The sequence below is a fragment of the Pseudorca crassidens genome, chromosome 8 (assembly GCF_039906515.1).
Source record: "Pseudorca crassidens isolate mPseCra1 chromosome 8, mPseCra1.hap1, whole genome shotgun sequence".
NCBI classification, from domain to species: Eukaryota; Metazoa; Chordata; class Mammalia; order Artiodactyla; family Delphinidae; genus Pseudorca; species Pseudorca crassidens.
Window position 1 is genome coordinate 25604251 of NC_090303.1, and position 23167 is coordinate 25627417.

At 36.2% G+C, this 23167-nt stretch overlaps 1 pseudogene; it reads right to left on the minus strand.

Moving 5' to 3' along the window:
• Positions 1-19755: 19755 nt before the first annotated feature.
• Positions 19756-20572, minus strand: LOC137229576 (mitochondrial inner membrane m-AAA protease component paraplegin pseudogene; annotated as a pseudogene).
• Positions 20573-23167: the final 2595 nt, after the last annotated feature.

Here is a 23167-nt window from a genome sequence, read left to right on the forward strand (position 1 = left end):
AGCTTTTGCTTCTATTTGTGGAATCACTCTTCTTATTACCTCATTCTATAAATGTATCCGTACAACTACTAGTCCTCTATTTTAAATCACACTAAGAAGGGTTGCTTGAGAGTGAAGGGTCTCTAACAATATCTGTTGAGGTGACCAGGTTTTACACAGGCATCTATCTATTGCCCTATTTACAAAGTCTGTGTGCATTGCAATATGAAATTTCATTTAAATAAACTGATATGAATGGCAGGAATTATCTTTGCCATGACTTTTTTTTTTTTTTCTTTCGGTACGTGGGCCTCTCACTGTTGTGGCCTCTCCCGTTGCGGAGCACAGGCTCTGGACACGCAGGCTCAGTGGCCATGGCTCACGGGCCTGGCCGCTCCGCGGCATGTGGGATCTTCCCAGACAGGGGCATGAACCCGTGTCCCGTGCATCGGTAGGCGGACTCTCAAGCACTGCGCCACCAGGGAAGCCCTGCCATGATATTTTGAAGAAAATAGATAGATGTATTCTTATCTTTAATATATGATAGAAAATAAATAACTTCCACTAAATATTACAGGCACTTTTTAAAAACTCTAGGATATTTGGGATAGCCCTGAAAAGTTTTTTTTTCTAATTTCTTTTCGAATACTCTTTACTATGGATCAGAATTTTTATAAACCACAAAGCCCACTGGATTACATCTCTCTGCATGATTTTATTAATTTTCATGGTTTCTTCTATCATCTGGTTTTTGCTAAACTGTAAGCACCTTGAGAGTAAGAATTATATCTTTTCTTCATTTCCTAAAAACTTGCTTCTGTTTCATGGACCTCACAGGAGTACCATAAATATTAACAAACTATAGATGAGTATCTAAAAATTGCGTTCCACCCTCTCCAAAGTTAAGAGAGTCTTCATATTAAATTAGGCATTTGGGAATGTATAGTTTTATCTCCAGGCAATTAAGATCTTTAACAATCTGATTTACTCTTTATACTACTAATTTTTAGTAATGTATTTTCTGTTTTCAGGAAAAAAGATGTATAGGGCAAGAGTTGAATGCATATAAGAATTTTGTCCTTAAAAAATACATACCCATGAAGGCAAACTTCTAGAGTCTATTAAATTAAGAGTATGAATTACCAAAGTAAAGCTAGAATTCAGGTCAATCAAAGAACCACTGTGCAGCTGAAATTTCAATTTAAACTTTGTTAGGGTCACAAAATGTGAGAGGTCAAGATCATTACAGTCTTTTAACTGGTATTAAGTCATTTAAGCAGATGGTGAATATATTATATTGAATAGTTATGACTAACACATGTGCAAGAAAAATGTTTTCACTCTTTAATTTATAAAAATTTCCAGTGTAAAAAATATTCAAATTTACAGGATAAAATTTTAGAGGTTAACCTATGAAACAAAGTATATATGAACTCCCAGAGAGAAAGGTTTTGCTATTACCAATGAATTGAAATTGTAGAATTCTGTGAGTGCAGTCTGTTAATTTTATTTGTTCACACAGAACATGAAAACACAATTTCTCCCCTTAATTAGGATAAGAGATTCCTAAGTGATAATCTGTTATGAAGTCTACCTTCTTCTAAATTGTAGGTTTGACAAATAAAACAAATACCTGAAAAAGCAAAACTCCCTATTAATTTCCATGGGTCTGTGGCCACACGATCTAAGGTAGGAAACCTGTAGTTGTTCAGCACCTTGTTTAGGTGAGCTGTCATAATTTTTATAGGGGAAAACATAATATTTAAAAAAAAATAAAATATGGAAATGCCCATTTTAGAGGTTATTAATGATGTCCAAGAAATATTTTCCAATTTTATATTGAAAAGTACTATAAAAAATGTCTACAACAGTCAGCTACCTATATTTAATTATAGACACAAAAAGATGGGAAACAAGGATTCCTTCTTCCCTAAATATCTGAAACATAGTTCTAAATAAGACATAATTGCTTTTCTATTATATAATGTTATTACAGTTTTAAGATGATTGATAACATTTTCCAAATTGTTAAAAATGGATTCCTATTACAAAATTGATTTCTGTATATCTAGAATCTAATGAAAAGAGTTAAATATTACATTTCATCATTTATACAGTAAGTCAAAGTACAGGGTATGTGAGTTGTATCTCAACATTGAAGCTGAAAAGAAATGCATTAAAAAAGTAAGATTTAAGATACACCAGTGATTCTCAGGTCTGTCCTGGTTGACAACCATAGAGACAGATTTCCAAGCCCCAGCGATGGCTCTGCAGAGCCTGTAGTTCCTGGGAAGACTGGGAGTGAACAGGACATTCAGATACACACACCAGGGTGCCTTTCAGAACTGGTGAGCCCAATCTGCTCAAACTCAATTAAAACAGCTTTTTCCTGGCCTTTAAAAATAGGGGTGCTTGACACATCATAACTGAATGTAAGAGTGACTGATATGATGAAGGTCATCATCGTTCAACCACAGAACTAAGAAGGACCTTCAGAGAGCCTCCAGCCTAGCATTTCCCCAAGTGTTAAACGAACCCCACTAGTGGGACAAGGGATGAGTTTAGGTGGTACTTTGGCGTATTAGTTTCCTAAACCTGCAGAAATTACCACAAACTTTGTGGCTTAACACAACAGAAGTGCATTCTCTTACAGTTCTGGAGGCTAGAAGTCTGAAATCAAGGTGTTGGCAGGGCCATACTCTCTCTCTGAAGGCTCTGGGGGAGGATCCTTCCTTGCTTCCTACCTAGCTTCTGGTGGTAGCTGACAATCCTTGGTGTTCCTTCTCTGTAGATACATCACTCCAATCTCTGCCTCCATTATCACATGGTATTCTCCCTGTGTATCTGTGTCTGTGTCCAAATTTCTTATAAGGACAGCCAGTCATTGAATCAGAACGAATAATCCAGTAGGACCTCATCTTAACATGACTACATTGGCAGAGACCTTATTTCCAAGAAAGTCCTGTTCACAGGTACTAAAGGTTAGGACTTGAACTTATATTAGTTTGGAGGACCCAACAAAAATGAATGTTATTTTTTTATAGCAATATATTTTAATTCACATCAATAAAATATAACTAGCCCATCAAACTATGATTTCACTGATGCCTGTATCATTGCTTAAGAAGACTAAAGACTAAAGGTTAAAAGAAAATAAATTAATATCTTGAGTAAACAGTTCTATAGGGGTTACTCAGACATAGCAAAACTTGTGAAGTTGGTGCATTAACATTTGGAACTTATTGAGCTAGCCCCAACCCCTCCTTTTAGGCAGGCTGTTATCTAGAGAGGAAAATAAGGTAAATAACTGAAAGCTTCCCAGAGAGATTTTATAATCTCTCTTACAGTTAGAGGTCATTGTGCTACAAATCTCATTGCCTGAAAGTTCCTCCTCACATCTGACCCGAAGGCCTTGAGTTAAAAAAGATGACTGCTGGAGATAGACCCTTTATTATGCTTATGAAATTATATCATATATATCTTCTCTTATTTAAAGATAAGAAAACTAAGACTCAGAGAGTGTAAATTGAAAGGGAGGTGCCTAATTAGTGAGAGAGTAAGCTGACTAATCCTGGTCTTGTTAACCAAAAGCCTTTTATGCCACATCCTTTATACAATTCAAAACCATCAAGTAATCCAGCACACAGGCAGAGGAATTACAGGTATGCAGAACTTCTAGTATCTTAAGGATTTAATAGAACTATGACATATGAATTGTTATCTATTTTTAAAAAGATGTTTTAAAATGTACATAGCTATAGTTATTTAAATGTAAAAATTAGGGTTCATACCCAAACAGCAAGTGTTAAGATTTTTAATCTTGTGACAATAAAATATATATTAAGATTAAATTTTAAATCAAATTTACATTTAAAATATTTATATAAATCTTGTCAAATTAAGAAAGGTGTGTGATAGTATAATCTCATTCCTGAACTTCTAGAATACAATTTTATGACTTGCATTGATTTACTTAACTAATTTTAACTGATACTTTAGCTTCAAGGATACAGAAACATTCTCTTATTCAATATCAATCCAAAAGCTCTCCACTACAAACATGATTTTAGTATGAACAATTTTTGTTCCTTACTGTCTTCCACTCTCACATTCTCTTTTCTTTACCCTTTGCAAAAGAATAATGCTTTAAATTTGAAAACTGGATGACCATCAAAGCTTTGTGCCTAAAACATTGTTTCCTAACAAAACTATGTAACAATTTTATATTCATATTGTGAAAGTTGATAGATTATTTTGCAGAGCTTTGTGGCACAGAGCAGATTGCTTTAAAAGTTTTAAAAAATAATTTTAGAACTTTTGAAGTTTTATAAATTTTTACTATTAATAATTACATTAAAAATTCTTTTAAAAGCCTTCTCAGATGAAAGAAAGCATTTGGAAACAAAATTTAAATCAACAACATAAATCAAGTTTAAATCAACTTTTTACCTGAACACTATATTTCATTTTGCAAGCACTTGGCATATAGGACAATAAGTAAAGCCATTTATTTTGTGAATGGAAAGCCATTCACATTTCTAGTGAAAAACATTGTTGGCACAAATTCATGAAATTTGAGAAATATAAACTGACCAAATGCAATAAATGTCAGAAGATACACTGACATTTATTAATGAATAAGTATGTTTGGAACACATTTTTTAATAATCATTAACTTTCCACAATTTATGAATTATTATTCAGGTGTTTTGCTTTGACCTTTCCTTGGTCAAATTGATACAATGGTCATTTCACAACATATTCTATTTTCTGTTGAAAGATAAGTAGAAAACAGTAGACAGGAAGTAATGTATCGTTAATAGTAGTTAAGTTTTGAGATACATATAATCATCTCTAATAACTATATTATCATTTTGTTCAGAAATACCTTCATATAAAATTTCCATAAGCTTCATGCTAGCTTGCATAATCTTGAGAAAATCTGTCAAATATTTAGTTTAAGAGTGGAATTAGGCAATAAAAGAGAGTCTAGATAATTCCAGTTTTATAAAAGAGAAATGTTTATTCTTCCTGTCTACTTGAACCCACTTGACACGCAAGTTTGTTATAGTATGTCTTTGGGAATCAACAAAGTTGTAGTACGTCTTTGAGAATCAGAGAAGAAATTTCCTCAAATTATGTGCATAGTATCTCAATATTGAAGCTGAATATTTGGTGAAGCATATTGAAAAGCATCATATAGTATGCTTCACCAAAGCTGTTTGACCCAAAAGATTTTCCTGGTCAGATTGGGGAATTACTTTATGAACTAAAGACCTATTGGCCCCTGATTTCTAACTCTTATGCAGAAATCCTGATAAATCTCTACCTGATTCTTTATCACCAAAATAATTTCTTTAATGTATTTTTTGTTTATTAATTGAGTGTTCGGTCTAATATATCAAACATTCTTGCTCTGGAATCATATAATCTGGGTTTGTTTTTCAGTACGGGATACATACTGGTTGTGAAATTTTTAAAATATTATATCATAGAAATTCAAAATCCTCATCTCTCAAGGGAGATAATTATGTTAACCTTGCAAGTATTCGTATCAATAAACTGAGAAAGCAAATATGAAATACTTAGCGAGTGGCTGGCATATTAATGCAAATTCCACATGGGATAGCTAATCTACTTTTTATTTTCCCCCTCAAATCAGCAGTTATTAAACTTTTTTATCTCAAGACCTGTTTGCAGTGTTCAAAATTCCTGAACACTAAAGAATTTTATGTGGATTATAGCTGTTGATATATTTAAAAGAAAGTTGAGAAAATTTTATATTTATTAGTTCATTTGAAATAACACTAAACTGATTAAATATTAACATAAATAATATTGGGTTGGCCAAAAGGTTCTTTCGGTTTTTAAGTAAAAATAAAAGACACATTTTTCATCTTCACCAGGAACTTTACTGAACAATGTATTTACTGTATTGTTCCACTACCTTCTGCTGTTTTTCACGCGACTTCATAATTCCATCTTCCCAAAACTTTTGATCTTTTTGAGCAAAGAACTGTTCCAGGTGCCTTTTGCAGTTTTCCAGGGAATTGAAATTTTTTCCATTAAGAGAATTTTGTAAAGGCCGAAATAAATGAAAATCTGAATGTGCAATGTCTGGTGAATACCACGGATGAATCAGAACTTTTCAGCCAAGCTGTAACAGTTTTTGCCTGGTCATCAAAAAAACATGCGGTCTTGTGGTAATCTGATGGAAGATTATGCGTTTTTTATTGACTAATTCTGGACACTTTTCGTCGAGTGCTGCTTTCAGTTGGTCTAAATGGGAGCAGTACTTGTTGGAATTAATCGTTTGGTTTTCCGGAAGGAGTACATAATAGAGGGCTCCCTTCCAATCCCACCATACACACATCACTTTCTTTGGATGAAGACCGGCCTTTGGTGTGGTTGGTGGTGGTTCATTTCACTTGCCCCACAATCTCTTCCATTCCACATTATTGTACAGTATCCACTCTTCATCGCCCATCACAATTGTTTTAAAAATGGAATGTTTTCATTACATTTAAGTAGAGAATCGCAGGCGGAAATACGGTGAAGAAGTTTTTTTCCTCTTAACTTACGTGGAATCCAAACATCAAAGTAATGAACATAACCAAGCTGGTGCAAGTGATTTTCAATGCTTGATTTGGATATTTTGAGTATGTCAGCTATCTCCCACATGGTATGATGTTGACTGTTCTCAATTATTGTTTTGATTTGATAGCTATCAGCTTCAACTAGTTTACCCAATAGTGGAGCATCATCCAGGGAGAAATCTCCAGCACAAAACTTCTCAAACCACTTTTGACACGTGCAATCAGTCACAGCACCTTCTCCATACACTACACAAATCTTTTTTTGCATTTCAGTTGCATTTTTACCTTTCTTGAAATAATAAGGCATAATATGCTAAAAATGTTGCTTTTTTTCATCTTCAATATTAAAATGGCTACACAAAAATTCACCAATTTTGATGTCTTTTTTTAAATGCACACTGATATGACAGCTGTCACAATACAATCTAACAAAACTGTTTTGAATGAAGTTAAAGATAACTAAGCACTACTAGAGCCATCTCACAGAGAAATATGAATGAACTTTTTTGGCCAGCCAAATATTTGCTACAAAATGAAAGATATTTTCAAAACAATTTTTAAAAGGCAGTCTGCTGTGATATGTTTTATTTGTTGAAATTTATGAAGAAAATCTGGCCTCACACATATGCACAGTTAAAAAAGGATATTTTAATCTTTTCAGTAAGGGTAGATATTTTCTTGATTCCACACAAAAATTCCACAAATAGTTTCTAAAATGTTAGTGGCAACCTAGCTAAAGTTTAGTTGCATGGTGGTAAAGAAACTAAACTGAAACAATATCAATAAATATTTCATATTCTGTTATATTAAAATCTACGGCCCTATCTTACATTGTTATTGGATTTTATTAGAAAATATTGCATCACTGAGATTTGTAGATCTTCCAAATGTTGAAACATTTCACTACTGTATTAATTTGCTACGGCTGCTGTAACAAAGTACCATGAACTGGATGGCTTAAACAACAGAAATGTATTTTCTTACAATTCCAGAGGAAGAAGGCCAAGATCAAGATGAGGGCATGGATGGTTTCTTTTGAGGTCTCTCTCCTTGGCTTTTAGATGGCTGCCTTCTCCCTATGTCTTCACACAGTTTATCCTCTGTGTGTGTTTGTGTCTTAATCTCCTCTTCTTTTAAGCACATCAGGCATATTGAATTAGGGTCCATTCTAATGAACTTATGTAACTTTAATTACCTCTTTGAAAATTCTATATCCAAATGTCGTCATATTCTGAGGTAATGAGGGTCAGGAGTTCAAAGTATGAATTTTGAGGGGACACAATTAGGTCTTTAAAATTATCCAATATCAAAAATCATATTTGTTAATATTGCCTAAATTTCATCAGTTTGATTAGAAGGAAGAACCTGATAGCTTTGTGGCTCTTTATTTGTTAATCAAGCAAACAAGTCTATATTTCAGTGTCTCACAGTCACGAATTTCTAGCAAGTTTTTACACAGTTCCTAGTTAGTCCCTGCAATATTTTTAACAATTAGACATGATTTGTAATTACCATCATTTCTCCCTTTGTTAAGGTTGCCCTATTTCAATGGCTGCTTAAGAAAGCTTGTGGTACTTAAATGCTAATACCTGGCACTTCTTTCCTTCCCTCCCTCCCTCCCTCTCTCCCCCTTCTCTTCCCTTCCCTTTCTTCCTTTCCTTCCTTTAGAAAAGGGGTCTTTATTGGACCCCTACTGTTTCCTCTAATAAACCTATGAATTTTGATATGCTGATGCTGTTTGACTGTTTGGTTGGTTACTCCTCCCTTCATTATATATACATGAGCTTTCTATCTGAAACTAATAGGAATTTATTCCTTTTCCTATAGAAATTATTTCTTTTCTTTAGGAATAATTACAGAAAAAGGGAAATTGACCATTCTCAAGTTGTCGTTTTAATTTTGTCCCCCTTTCTCATCTTTTCAGCAAATACATCAGCATCAGCTAAAGAGGAAAGGGCAGCAGATATGGGGTGCTGCACATTTGTCTCTGCAAAAATGAAAAAGCTGAGAACTAATTTTGACAAATTTAATTGCAAATGATTCAGTCTCAGCAAATTAGATAAGAAAAAAGACAAACTTTAATTCTGACATGGTGAAGGATGCCTTTTTATGACAAAATAAAGTTGAAAATAAACAGTACTGGACTAGGTGTTGACAGCTAAATGTTGCTAATGTCCAGAATTTCTCTCTGGGCACAAGGCTTATTGTGGTACAACTTCTAGACTAGGGGTTTTATGATGAGAGATATTTTGGTTGCCAAAAAGTTCAATCTTCTCCCCCATCCACCTTCCCCTGCCACACACACAGTCTAAAGTAAAGTAAATACGGAATAAAGAATAAAAATGGATTGGAGTGGGATCTAGATAGATCACTTGTCTCCTTTCTGCACCCCACTCCAGTAGATATAGGGAGCTAATAGCCTATTCTGATTAGAAAAAATATATTATATATGTCATAGCAACATACATAGAAACTTACACTTTTTTGTTGTATTGCCCCTTAAGATCATAGTAAGGCTTTAACAGATTCCTAACTGCTCACTTATCAGAACTATCTAATGCCTTCAGTTCAACACTGAGCAAGGGCTATTATATCCCTCAGGATTAAAAAAAAAGAAGAAGAAAGGAAGAAAAGAAAAAATAAATTGATTTGATCAGAGTTGGACATGAATATTTGAGATCAAAGCCTTCAATAATTCTTTCAGGATGGAAATACTAGAGGCTGAATTATTTGACTGAATTCAACTTTGATGTACTATGCTAACTGAAAAATGTTTATTCTCCTTTACTTTTACTAAAATAATCAATACCGTAAGCCACTAGTTCATATATTTCAAGAGGTCAGGAATTCCCTGTGGTTTTTAAAATAAGTTTGAATAATTGTTTCTTAATAATGTCTAACTTGAAGACAGATATATCTCCTTCAAGTTAGGTACAATAAGCAAGTATAGGTATACTTTGAAATAAGAGTGGTCTTAGAGACATAGAATTTGATATTCTTGGAGACTCCATAAACAAGGGCTATGATAGAAGAAGAGAAAGTAAAATGTTATACTGATAAAATAAGACAGTTGAGAGATATATTGAGTACAATATTTTTTACTGGTTTTGCTCAATGTGTAAAGCTTATATACGGCTTCAGACTTTTATCCTCAACTAGCTGTATTCCCCATACAGAGAAAAGTATTTTCTAAATTACTTTTCATCTTACATAATTTTGGGATAATTTTTAAACTAATATTTTAACAGCTATCTATATATAAGTACTTCACATAGAATACTTTTAATTCTCCCAATGAAATTATAACATAGATATTATTTATTATTTAAAGATAAGAAAACTGAGACTCAGAGAATATACATTGAAAGGGAGGTACCTGACTAGTGAGAGAGTAAACTGTCTAATCCTAATTTTGTTAATCGAAAGCCTTTTATGCCATGCTGCCTTTCAAGAAGACATGCTTCAGTGAATATGTTTATGAAATTAATATAATTTATCAACAAAGATGGAGCCGGAGCAAAAGAAAGAAAGAGAGGGAGGGAGGGAGGAAGGAAGGTAGAGAGAAAGGTGGGGAGAGGGAGAGGGAGAAGGGGGGAGGGAGAGAGAGAGAGAGAGAGGAAGGAAGGAAGGGAGGAAGGGAGGGAGGGACGGAAGAAAGAAAACTAATTTCTATAGGAAAAGGAATAAATTCCTATTAGTTTGAGATAGAAAGCTCATATATATATATGTATAAGCTTTTTATATGCATATAAAGGAGGGGGAGTAACCAATCAAACAGCCAAACAGCATCAGCATATCAAAAATTAATATTTTTATTAGAGGAAAGAGTAGGGATCCAATAAAGATCCGCTAAATTTGTTTTAAAATTGAACTACTGGTGGGTGTTCAATACACTGGTGTCACTTTTTTTTTTCAATGGTATTTCTATTTTAACTCTTCTAACTTTCTGGATTAAGAGTAGAAACCAAACTAGAGTTTGCTTCCAGAAATAGCAATGGAATGGACAGTTGCAAAATTTTGGTGCTATCAGCAGAGAACATACCAAAAATCACATGGATAAGAATAAAATTGTTTGGATGAGTTTTTGTCCAATGTGGAAAGTGCAGGATGTTAAAAAATAACTAAGAAACGTTTTAATTTTGTTATGAGAAGTAGAGTGGTAAATTTTTAATTAAAATATTTCTTCACACTCCTAATAATTCATAATATTCCTAAGCATTCATAATAAAAGGAAAAATATACCATGTTGTCATCTTACCTTACCAGTCAGTCTTAATGCATATTTTAACACAGTGAAAAACAACCCTCTTTTTCATGAGATTTAATGTTAATATAAAGTAATATTTTGAATGATAAGCTAGAAGGTAGACCCAAGTAGTTTAGAGTTAATGGATTTTGTTTTTCATTTAAAATTTGAAACAAAAATCGTTTGTGTAATGTAACAAAATTAAAGATGTTAACTTCTAAACTAGGTGTTTTTTTGTTTTGTTTTGTTTTTTGTGGTACGTGGGCCCCTCACTGTTGTGGCCTCTCCCATTGCGGAGCACAGGCTCTGGACGCGCAGGCTCAGTGGCCATGGCTCACGGCCCAGCCGCTCCGCGGCACGGGGGATCTTCCCGGACAGGGGCACGAACCCGTGTCCCCTTCATCAGCAGGCGGACTCTCAAACACTGTGCCACCAGGGACTCTCAAACACTGTGCCACCAAAACACCATTAAGGTGTTTTGAGTATCAAATGTGTACAAAGAATTTTTAGGAAGTGTTCAGCATCGCTTTTTTAAAAAATGTTAGGTAATGTAGTTTTCCTTATTTTCCCAATTGATAAAAAAGCATCAGAGAATTCAGTGACTAATTCTCCATAGTAAACTGTCTAAGGTTTAAGTTATCTTTTTTGTGTTGTATATATTCTTAGGAACTGTTTCTTTCCTGCTGCCACCTAAGTCATTATTTGACTTTTATGACATATATGTGTGTGTGTGCATTTATGTGTGTTTATGCATTATATATATAATAATAGTTTGTGTCTGCAAAAGTATATTTAGGATAACTTTCAGACTGTAACAATATAATCCCAACATCATATTCTTCACTTTCCAGAAATTCTACTCACTAAATGATAAGCTTTTCAGAAGTATTTTGTGAAGTGGCAAGAAGCCAGCAGCTATATATACATATATATATCTCTCAAGATTTATGATAGAAATAATAAAGTTAATCATGTGAGACTTTGTTACGTCAGATCCTTAGATATTTAGAAATATATACATTATTGATTTAAAATCACTTTCTTTACAGATAATTTCTTAATATGGAATTATTTCATATTTCAATATGAAAATATATGAATATATGAATATATGAAAATATTGAAATTCATATTGAATTTTAATATGAAAATTTTCATATGAAAATGAAATTCATTTCATATGAATTTCATATGAAATTTCATATTTTCAATATGAAAATAATTTCAAATATGAAATTATTTCAATATGAAATAATTATTTCTATGCAGACAGTTGTTAATGGTCTCTACCAAAATGATAAAAGAGAGCTGATATATGGGATAATATATTTGATAGGAACAAAGGTAAAAAAAATACAACTACATAATAAAAACCAAATAAAAATTTTTGCATTTTAAGTATTTTTTAAACTATTTTTAAAATCAGAGTACAGCATTATGAAAATTTTTAAAGTTCAAAACTATACTATATTCCTAATGTTTTTCATTGTAATAAAATTAATACACATCCTTTTTGTCATATTGGCTAATCAGAAGTCCATATTAAACTTTCCAGAGAAAATTTTACATAAGAGGTTGTGAATGTGGCATTTCCAAAGACCAGTTGTTTCCATTTATTTTTATATACAACCCATATTTGTGACTTGAAGTCATTCAATTTTAGAATTTACTGTGTACATTTTCAATTCCTGGCTACCTCACCATATTTAATCATGATTTAGTTTTTAATTATCATAGAAAATGTAAAAAAAACAATTATACAGATGTGGTTGGTTTGTGTAAATTTCTCTAAGACAAGCAAAGAATTCTCATATTTATTTTGTTTGACTTGCTTTATCCATTCATTCTTTAATTCATTCATCAAACCTACAGCAAATATTTATTGAACAAACTATGTAGAAGTTCTGAAAAGAATTTCAATTAGAATTTGCTTTTTGTTTTTTTAAATTGATTTTACTCTAATCAGCTAAATCACTAATTTTTGACTATGTAAATTCTCAAATTAATTTATGTACTTAAACATGATGAATCATGGAGCTTGTCGAGAAGTGACTGTCACGTTTATATTTAGGGATATGATTTTTCTTTTTAAAAAGCTATTGCTATTTTTAGTTACTTTGAAAACTGAGAAGAGTGCTAATACACTTTATTTAAATTCGGTTTTTTGTTTGATCTCTTTCCTTTCTTAGACATTATATTAAATTCTGTACTATATTTTTTATAAGCCAGGATATACTTACCATGACAAATATATATTAAAATTTCATTTTACAATTCCCACCCTCAACAGAATCATTTAAAGCCCTCTGTGTAGAAGTCTAGGAGCAGACAGAATAGTGACCAAGCCCATGTACTGAGAGATTAGATTTCATTATTAGTATGTCTGAACTTTATTATCTTAAACAGTCTAACAATCTATGAAGTCACTTGTATTCTTTGTGATTTTAATTTGTAGTGTTATCCAAAATTAGGAAAATAATTTTGTTTTTACTTTGGAGTCTAATTTCTTGATAATTTCTTTGTATGAAATGTCAAGGAAAGAAATATTGGAAGTTGCAACAGGTCATACTGTCTCATGAAGAAAGAGGTTAAGTGCAATGAAATCTTTTTATTAGCAAATGTAGGAGCAAATGTGCTTCAGAATTAATGCTATAGAAGTATAGCCAAAAGCATACTTCAATTTCCTCCTTATCTTTTCCTTTGATCATTGCCCAAGATAATATCAGAAGTAACTACTATATGAAAAATAATTTGACACCTTACTGCCTCTTGGAATTAGTAGTATCCTATTAACCTTACTCTAAAACGTTTTCCATGTAATTTATTTACTAACAATTTATTTTTTTGGTCTCAAACAGTCACTCTATTAAGGAAAACCTGCCTGTTTTATCAAAGGAGTAGAGTAAATTTCTCAAAGGCCCGTGGCAAAAATCTCTTTTACAATTTGGTCACTAGCTCTGATTCCTTCATGACAAGTCACATTTGTTTTAGCCTTTAAAAATAAAGCAAGGAAAAGCAAAAACTGAGGTAAAGAGGAAGGGTAAGATGAGGAGGAAAGAAGTCCAAAGCTTATATTATCTTAGTCTACTACCATGATTTACTTCTTATTTCAAAAAGAGTTTACCTGGTAAACTATCTAGTAGCATGCATACATGCATGCACGTATACATACAAACAGACAAACAAATGGTTTGAACAACAAACATTTCACAATAAGAAAGAAATAGGAAGAAAATGTTTAGAATCACAGTAAATCCTTGTGTAATAAGTAAAAACTTCTTATTCTCCAGTCAAACCAACTCAAAAGTTAGAAAAATGACTGGCCAAAATCACTGAAAGATGTGAGAATTTTGTCCTTTTTTTCAGAAACTAAAATATGTAGTTTTCACCCAAATATAAAATAATAATAATCTCCTCCATTTTAAAGTGAACTTTAAAAATTACACTAATTTGTGAGTTTAATTACTATGATTATGATAAAAGCTATACAGTTTAAATAATTGTCTCATATTTCTACTTTAGGCTTCTAGATTGATCTTGACTTTCTACACATCTTATTTGGAAAAGTGTGAACTTTTCACTGTAGCATGTATGTTGCCTCATTCTGTACTGTGCTTGTTTTTCTGTACTTTTCTCATTATAGATTTAACATACTATGGCCTGTTGTCTAGGAATTGGTATAACTAATTCAGTGCTCAGAAAGAGTCATGTACATGGTACCAATTAACATAAATAATATATCGGAGGAATTGACTACATTTAAAGGATGCCTCTACTAAAGCAACTTACTCTAAAGCTGTTTTAATGGATGGATGATGGCACTTGAAATGCTGATCTAAAGAACCTCTTCAGGTGGATCCACCACAAACCCCACTAAAACGAAAAAAATGTAAAATAAAACCAAGCCCTTACACTTAGTTCAAGCACAGCATTCAAAATGGATTTCATAAACATTATATTACTTAACAATCATTTTAAAGACAGCAAAATAGTGACTCAGAGAGTTTAAGTGACTTGTCCAAAGCAACAGATAATTAAAGATGTAAGTCTGAAATCCATGATTGTTTTTTCATTGAACTCAACAGTTACAAAATAATTGAGCTCATTTTGAAGCAGCAAATCACTTTTTTTTGAAAGGGGGAGTAAGGAGTTAAAGTCCTATTTTTACCTTGTATAAATGTAAATTGCAGTGATGTTTATTAATTTGCCATTCATAAGAAACCTCACAATATTCAGTGCAATTATCTGCTATAAGCATATAAATCAAAGTTTTTCAGTTATGGTGGTAGATTCATTTTCGATCCTCTTACTCTGTAGCAGACATTTTGATCAATCAATAAAGCATTTGACACCAATTCTTTGCCCAAACACATTTACACAATCATAAACTCTTACAGATATCCTTGTGAATTAGCTCTAGGATTTATCATTTGATAAAGGGCCAATCTTTTACTTCTTGACTTTGCTATTTCCCGTCTAGACAACTACAGAATGGTATTTTGGGGGATAACTGTGCAGTTCTTTCAATTTTGTTTTCAAACTTTACAAAATGATGCAGTTGCTTTTCAGCACCATTAACTTTATGGAGTAAAAGTTTTCTCTAATGATTACAAATATCCATGAGGCAGTCTTAGTCATTCTTTTCCCTGACCCCTATCCCTAGCTCCCTTATCCTTCTCTGCCAGGATATGTCGCTACATATTTTAGATTCTTTCCAAAATTTACACTAAGTTTTTGGTGATATGTGTATTAAGGAGCAAACAGATTAGTGTTAAATATCTGAAACCAGAATATTTGCGGGGGGGTTTATCATATTTTCTCCAGTGAAATAAAAATTGTCACATCCTCTAATGCTATTAAATCCTCTAATCCTATGAAATAATACATTACACTAGATGTTTGTGCTCCCTTTTAAAAAGATTTAAAAGTGTAGTAGTATATTCATATGAAAGAACTTTTTAGAAAATTAGATCATAGTAACGTTAAAAAAAAATACTTCATTGTACTAAAAAAGTCAGGAATGGTCTGATACCATTATAAGAATTAGTACCATGGACCAGGAAAGAGTAATTTCCTAGATTTGGGTGGTGTCAGAGCATAACTCTAGATAGAAGTTGGTTATCTACTTGTAAAATACTTCATTTTAGAACTGTATAAATTTAGATATGTTAGGAAGGAGCGATGATGTTTAAATACATGGATAGTTTTGAATATATGAATAGCTTCTTGGGGGGGCATATCTATCATGCTCCTCACAGAGATATTTAAGCTTTGTTCTATTCAGTTCTACCTTGGCTACTTATAAGTAAATGAAACGTATATTTCTGATATGGACTGGTTAATAAACATTCTTTCTTTATAGTTAAACTTGATTTTAGTACTATAGTAAGAGAATTTAATTTCTCTTATGAGAACTCTGTCATGTATACAAATTTTTTCTCGAAGTCTTATATTATAAAAGAATATCAAAGAAAAAACATGTAAGATTTTAATAAAACTTTATATAAAATGTTGGTTGCTTTAGCATAAATGTTATCTGATGATAAAATAATAGTACTCCATTCTAGCCGGCCTGAAAATAGATTAAAATGCAATTAAAAGAGAACTGTGAATATTTGTTTTTTGGAATGGCAACCACCCCATGAACTGACCCACAGTTGTGTATTGTAATGTTTGCTAAAGCAACTACTTTGGATGGTATTACTCATGTTATCTATGGAATACTAATTATGTTTTTTTTTTAATAATCAATTTTTTTATGTATTTATTTTTGGTTGCGTTGGGTCTTCATTGTTGTGTGCAGGCTTTCTCTAGTTGCTTCGAGTGGGAGCTACTCACTGCAGTGGCTTCTCTTGTTGGGGTCCAGGCACGCAGGCTTCAGTAGCTGTGGTGCATGGGCTTAGTTGCTCCTTGGCACGTGGGACCAGGGCTCAAACCTGTGTCCCCTGCATTGCCAGGCGGATTCTTAACCACTGCGCCACCAGGGAAGTCCCACTAATTACATTTTAAAGAGGAAACCAATTAAATGTAGTTTATACATCATTATTCTCATTTTGTATTTTATTTTAAAAATTAAGTGTATATAATTCAGGTTTTGCTAATATTACCTATTTTTACATATATTTTGGGGCTTCCCTGGTGGCGCAGTGGTTGAGAGTCTGCCTGCCGATGCAGGGGACACAGGTTCGTGCCCCGGTCCGGGAAGATCCCACATGCCGTGGAGCGGCTGGGCCCGTGAGCCATGGCCACTGAGCATGCACATCCAGAGCCTGTGCTCCACAACGGGAGAGGCCACAACAGTGAGAGGCCCGCGTACTGCAAAAAAAAAAAAAATATATATATATATATATATACATATATATATATATTTTGACACTAATAACTAAACTGATTTTGAATTGCAATTAAAATAGATTATAAATAATATATATGTATGTATATATGTGTGTATATATATATATAAATTTACTACTTCCTAAAACATTACCTCATAAGGCTCTAATTAAATTAATTAAATGGGAAACATATATTTGTATTTGATTATACAGATAAGTGTTAAGCCCAACTTTCTAGGACATTAAAAATGTAACCTTTGAATAGTGTATTTCCATGGGATAAATTAAAATCTTTGGCAATTTTTCAAAATAGAATTTTAAAATGAAGAGACATTTCTCATTTTCAGGTAGCTGTGTTAATATTTCCCATTTTTAAGAAAATCAGTTTGATTGAGTCTCTGACATACATCCTTTTAATGAGGAAATAAGAGCCTCCACATTATAAATAGAGATTCTAGTTACATCCAAGTTGGACTTACTAAATTAGCAAACACAATTCACCCATGTCCATAATATATAAAAGACTAGAAACTTGAACTAATGACTAACAGAAGCAGTGAGTAATCAGCTTAGGCAAAGTGCTGTGATATTTCCCTTTCTTCCTGTGGCTACAATCTCAATACAAATGAGAAGTCCTCCAGAAGGATTTCCTGCTACTTACTCCACTGTTAGAATCTTTCTAAACAGCAGAAATGCACAAGGCCACCTCTGGGGCTACTAGACCAGAGCATATTGAGATAAATTTTGAGCAAGCTTGACATGCATCTCCATAGTCTGGGGAATATTTATGAACAAAGCAACTGGTGTTAAATATCTTCTGGGTCCACAGGACTGGGTAAGGAGAAAGCAGTACAAGCACCCTGCACCCTCATAAGCAACATCTGGCAAAGATGTAGAGTTACCCATTGGCCTAGTGAAAATGCTGCACAAGTGGCCAGGCTCAAACCATCCTGACAGCACCCTATACAAGAGGGTGCCCTGTTGGGGAAAAGGATTCCAGCAATGTAACTCTATGGAGTGTACTTCCAGAAAGTGGGAAACTGAATGGATCTATGACATATGCAGGTACCCACAGGAGCCTTAGAAGTACCCATTAATACCACCAATGAAAGAATTCACATTTGCCTGACACAGAGTGCTCAGATGATAATAAAACCAATCACAGAAGATATCTTCCCATCTTCTCTCAAAATACACTAGAGGAGGAAATGAGACCCAGAAGCAAAGGGTGAGAAGTAGATAAGAAAGAGAAAAAAAACATGTTTGTCTTCCCACTACCAGTTCCCAAGCCAAGTGAGGTCACAGCTACATTGGTAAGTGGGGAAAAGCTTTCTGTTGTATGTGAGATTTAAGTTTTAAATTAAACCAGACTGGACTTTTTAATACCAAAAGGATTCAGTATCTAAAAATGAGACTTCCTCTTACCAAGGAAATAAATATACAGCAAATGATTCCAACAATTTAACTTTGTAGCAAAAGATTCCAGGCAAACTAGGAAGGGAGTATCAGAAATGTTTTAAAGCACTAGTATGGAGGAGGGGAAAAAAAGCCACTTTCTTATCTGTAACTTCACTGGATCCAATCCTTCTATTAAAGGGGTTAAATGCATGTCACCTCTCCTCCAGAAGCTCACAGTCCAATGAAGAATTAGTTGTGGGGTTGTTTCAATGTAATGCGAGATGTGAAAAGAAGCAGATGCATTCATTAACAGGAGGGGCATCCCATCTAGTGAGCTTGTGAAAGACACTGGTACCTTAAATATGAATCTATTAGCTATGTAACACATGTCAGAGATGGAGTAATGGGTTGTAATGAGTATTCTAGCCAGAGGGAGTTCTTTTCAGGAAGATTCCTATGTGAGGGAAAATAGGACATTCTGAGGAATTCATTCCAGTGTGAATATTCCTCTCTGGAGGAACATCTTCCTCCACCTCAAAATGTTTTGTAGAGAGACGTGTGAGAAACCTAAGTGGGTAAGAAGGACCATTGGAAACTAATTCAAAAGACCTGTTTTATTTTGTTTATTTTTCATCTCTGCAAAAATATTTGCTAACCACGGGTAGAAAAATCAATTAACAGATCTCCGAAGCCCTTCGGCAGAGACCAGCTAAGGCTCAAAAAGAAGGTACAAGCCGCAAGTAAAAAGAAACTTGAGGGGCAGCTAAGTAAAAAGTTCACTGGGGCTTCCCTGGTGGCGCGGTGGTTGAGACTCTGCCTGCCAATGCAGGGGACACGGGTTCGCGCCCTGGTCTGGGAGGATCCCATATGCCGCGGAATGGCTGGGCCCGTGAGCCACAACTACTGAGCCTGCGCGTCTGGAGCCTGTGCTCCGCAACAAGAGAGGCCGCGACAGTGAGAGGCCCCCGCTTGCCACAATTAGAGAAAGCCCTCGGCACAGAAACGAAGACCCAACATGGCCAAAAATAAATAAATAAATAAATAAATAAATAAATAAATAAATAAATAAATAAAAAAGTTCACTTACTGGATCCAGTGGAAACACCGCATCCTCATTGGCACCATCAGGGAAGTCCAATTGTGTGGGCCAAGCCAGCTCTTCCTTCTCAGGCTCCCCCCGCCAGCATCTTGTTTCTCCCCTTCAGGTGTCGCTCCACCTCTGAGGCGCTATTTTCTCAGGCCGGTGAGGCGGCGGGCAACGAAACCTTCAAGGTGCACACACCTTAACACTTCCTCTTCCGGCGGGTGTTCGCCAGCACCTGATGCCTCTCCGGGTTGTTCTGGAGCACCTTCTCGGTATGCCTGTAGGCCTTAGCCACTAGCAGTTTTGCTTCATGGTCCATTATCTGCCGGAGGCCCTGACTGAAGGGGCGCCGTTAACTGTGAGGCCCTCCGGTGCCTCGGGGAAGGCGATGGGCTGGATGCTCGGTGGTGCCACACCAAACTGCTTCCCCCCCCGGAGTGGGCGGTGCGGGTGACCTTCCTCAGGGTGTCCTGTGCCTGGGAAGGGATCTTTTTGAAGGAGATGGTCCCTGACGACATGCGGCCGCCTAGGGCCTTGCACACCCTCTCTACCAGCGGCTCCTTGGTGAAGAAGGGATGGTCTCTCACAAGCATCGGAGCCAAGCCCAGTGCGGCGTTTGTCTGTGGCGCGATGGCGCCTTTCACCACAGCCGCAGTGTGCTCGAGCGGCCAGCCAAACAAAGCATGGCCTGACTCGTGAAACGCAACCCCCTTCCTGTCATCCTCTGAGAGGATCCTGCTTTTCCGGGCAGCGCGAGAGGGAAAACTCGAGGTTCGCCGCTCGGTCTTCCTGCAGTTCTCGCGAGGCTTCGCTACAGAGCCCGGCTACACCCACACAGCTGAGCCCTGCCTTCAGCTGACAGGCAACGCAGATGAACTCAGCTGACCCGGATCAGCGCCGGCCTTTTCAGGTGCCGCTTGAAAACCTCCTGCATTTCCCGCCGCGTGGGAAGGTCGAGAAGGCTTGTGAAGTCGGCCTGGCCTCAGCAGAGCGTTGTCAAAAATGTCAGTTCAGTTGGTGGACGCCAGGGCTCTGACGTGGTCGGTGGTGCACGGTTCAACCATTTTCACAGAAGCTGGTTCAGAGTCCGCCCCGCCTCCGTGTTGCAGGAGCCGGACCTGGTGGTGGGGCGCTTCTTGCCCACGGAGTCAGTCTCCTCAATGTACGCGACTCCCTCCGGGGGAGGGCGTCGGCTTCCTTGAAGAGGCTCCACAAATGCGCAGGGCCGAGACCTCCACAGACTCCGGACCGGCCAGCGCCAAGGAAGGCACAGGCCTCCGTCACTACCACCTTGGCCGGCGGCGTCTTCCCACAGCCCGGGCAAACAGCAGCGCACCTTCCAGAACTTTGGGACTGAGCTGAAGGAAGCACTCCGGGCTCTTCAGGTAATCACAAACCCTTTGACTGCATTCCCACCAAGTCTTTTGAGGCTGACTCGTTTCCGCACCTTGTTGTCCACCATTATGAAACGAGGCATTTTAAGCTGGTTAAAAACACTGAATCCTGCCTCCCTCCCCGTCTCTCCAGTCAAATGGAAACAATGCACAGCCAAGCCCAGCGCTGATTTCCCCAAGGCGGAGGGAACATTTCCTAAGAAGCTGTAGGAAACTGGGGGTCCGGGCCTTGCCTTCCGTATTCAGCTTCTCTTCAACGTCCAGAGTTTCTTTTTTAAACCGTCCATATCTGCACCTGCATTCAGTACACCCAGGCCAGCCGAGGACGCCGAACACTACAGCTCCGGGTGCAGGCCGACTCCCACCACATCCTCCCGGGCACCAGGTGGACCTGTGGGGCCTCGCCCGTGGCCAGCGCCTCGTAGACAAAGTCGGTCCCGGAATGTTGGCCCCGCAGGGGCTGAGGAGTGCAGCGGCTGCGCCGCCACAGCGACGAGGACAAGGTACAGGTGGTTCTCCCTCCCCTTGCGCCTCCTCTTCCTCTCCTTCGTCTTCAGGGCTCCTCCTCTTGGATTTAGCAGTGGCCTTAGTTTCTGCTTCATCCTTGAGGTGTTAAGTTAATAAGTACCATCTAAAAGTTTGTAGAGTCTGACTGGATTCTGGACCAGGTGCTGTGTCAGCAACCATCCGCAGATCCCGTCAGGGGTCAGCGTGAGCTGACGCACTTGCCAGCTCTGCGGGGGCTCGGCCTCCAACGCGGGGGAGACCCGCCGAGGCCTGCAGAGGCCTGTGAAGCGCGTTTGTGTCCTCACCGACCCGCTGAGCCACCTGGGCCCGGTGCCCTGGCTGAGGGCACACTCCCCCTCCCCCACCCCACCCCCGCCCGCCTTTTTTTGTTGTTGTTTGGACTTTAACCACTTCACCTTTGAAGGGGAAGCTATTTTGCATGGAAATTATGTTCCATCAGGCTTCTGCCTTAGAGCACTCCTCAAAACATCATAAAATGTGGTATACTTGTTGTTCTAATGAATCTTCAAGCCTTACTACCTTTCCAACCAAATAGTTGTCTCTGAGCTTGCCTCTTAGAGAAATTCTGGAGCCACTCTGTAAATATCAATAGTATCAACCTTCAAATTGTATATACATATAGATGTAGAGTATACTAGTACAAATTTCATTTCATTGACTCCTACTGGTTTTGCATTTTTTTGAAGATTATTTCTTAGTTTCATTTTGTTTTAATGGAAGTACAGTGCAATGAAAACAACTTGATAAACTTGTGGAAATGATTTAAATTAATAAAAGCCCGTTACATGTTTACTAAGAGACCCAAACACTAGATGTTCAGACTTCCTATTTCTATGTAAGATGTTGATTAATAACAGCTACTGCTTTTGCATCCATCCCAAGGCTTATGAATAACAAGCCTTTTACCTCATTTTGTTTAGTATATGTTGCATGGCTTTTGACTCTAGTCTAGGGATTTATTTGACCCACATTGTACAAGTTTTAGAAACACTACTGAAGATTTAGATTGAGTGAATACCCAAGGGCCTAGGTAAACCACTATCTAGATTGAGTTGTTATTTAAATACTATTTAACAAAATTACACTTGCATCACCTGGGAATATTTTGAAGTGGCAGTTTGATGTAGAGGACAGCTACTGTAGGGCTACTCACTTTAATTTATTCAAAGGGAAATCAAGTCATAAGAGGAAAAAAGTCTCTATATTAAGATAACCATCGCTGCTAACTGGTGATACATGGACGTTCTTTCCTAGGCAGGGTTATTGATTTGGAAAGGACAGTTCTTTTGTTGCTGTATAAGAAAATGAAACTATCAGGGTTATATGTGTGTTTTTACCACATTTGTAAATTCCGTAAGAAAGGATTGGGCCATTGCATTTTATTCAGAGGTAAAAAGAGAAGGTAAATTTTTCTGCAGAGTATACATGTTTTATCCCAAATTATACTTTCAAAGTATGTACAGATTTTTAAATACTAACTGTGATCAGGTCATTATCTAATTACTAGCAGTTTTAATTTTTAAAAATATAATTACCTCATTTGATGGTTATAATATTAACACTTTTCATTTAAGCTGTCACATAGTGGGGAAATGCTGAACAGGATG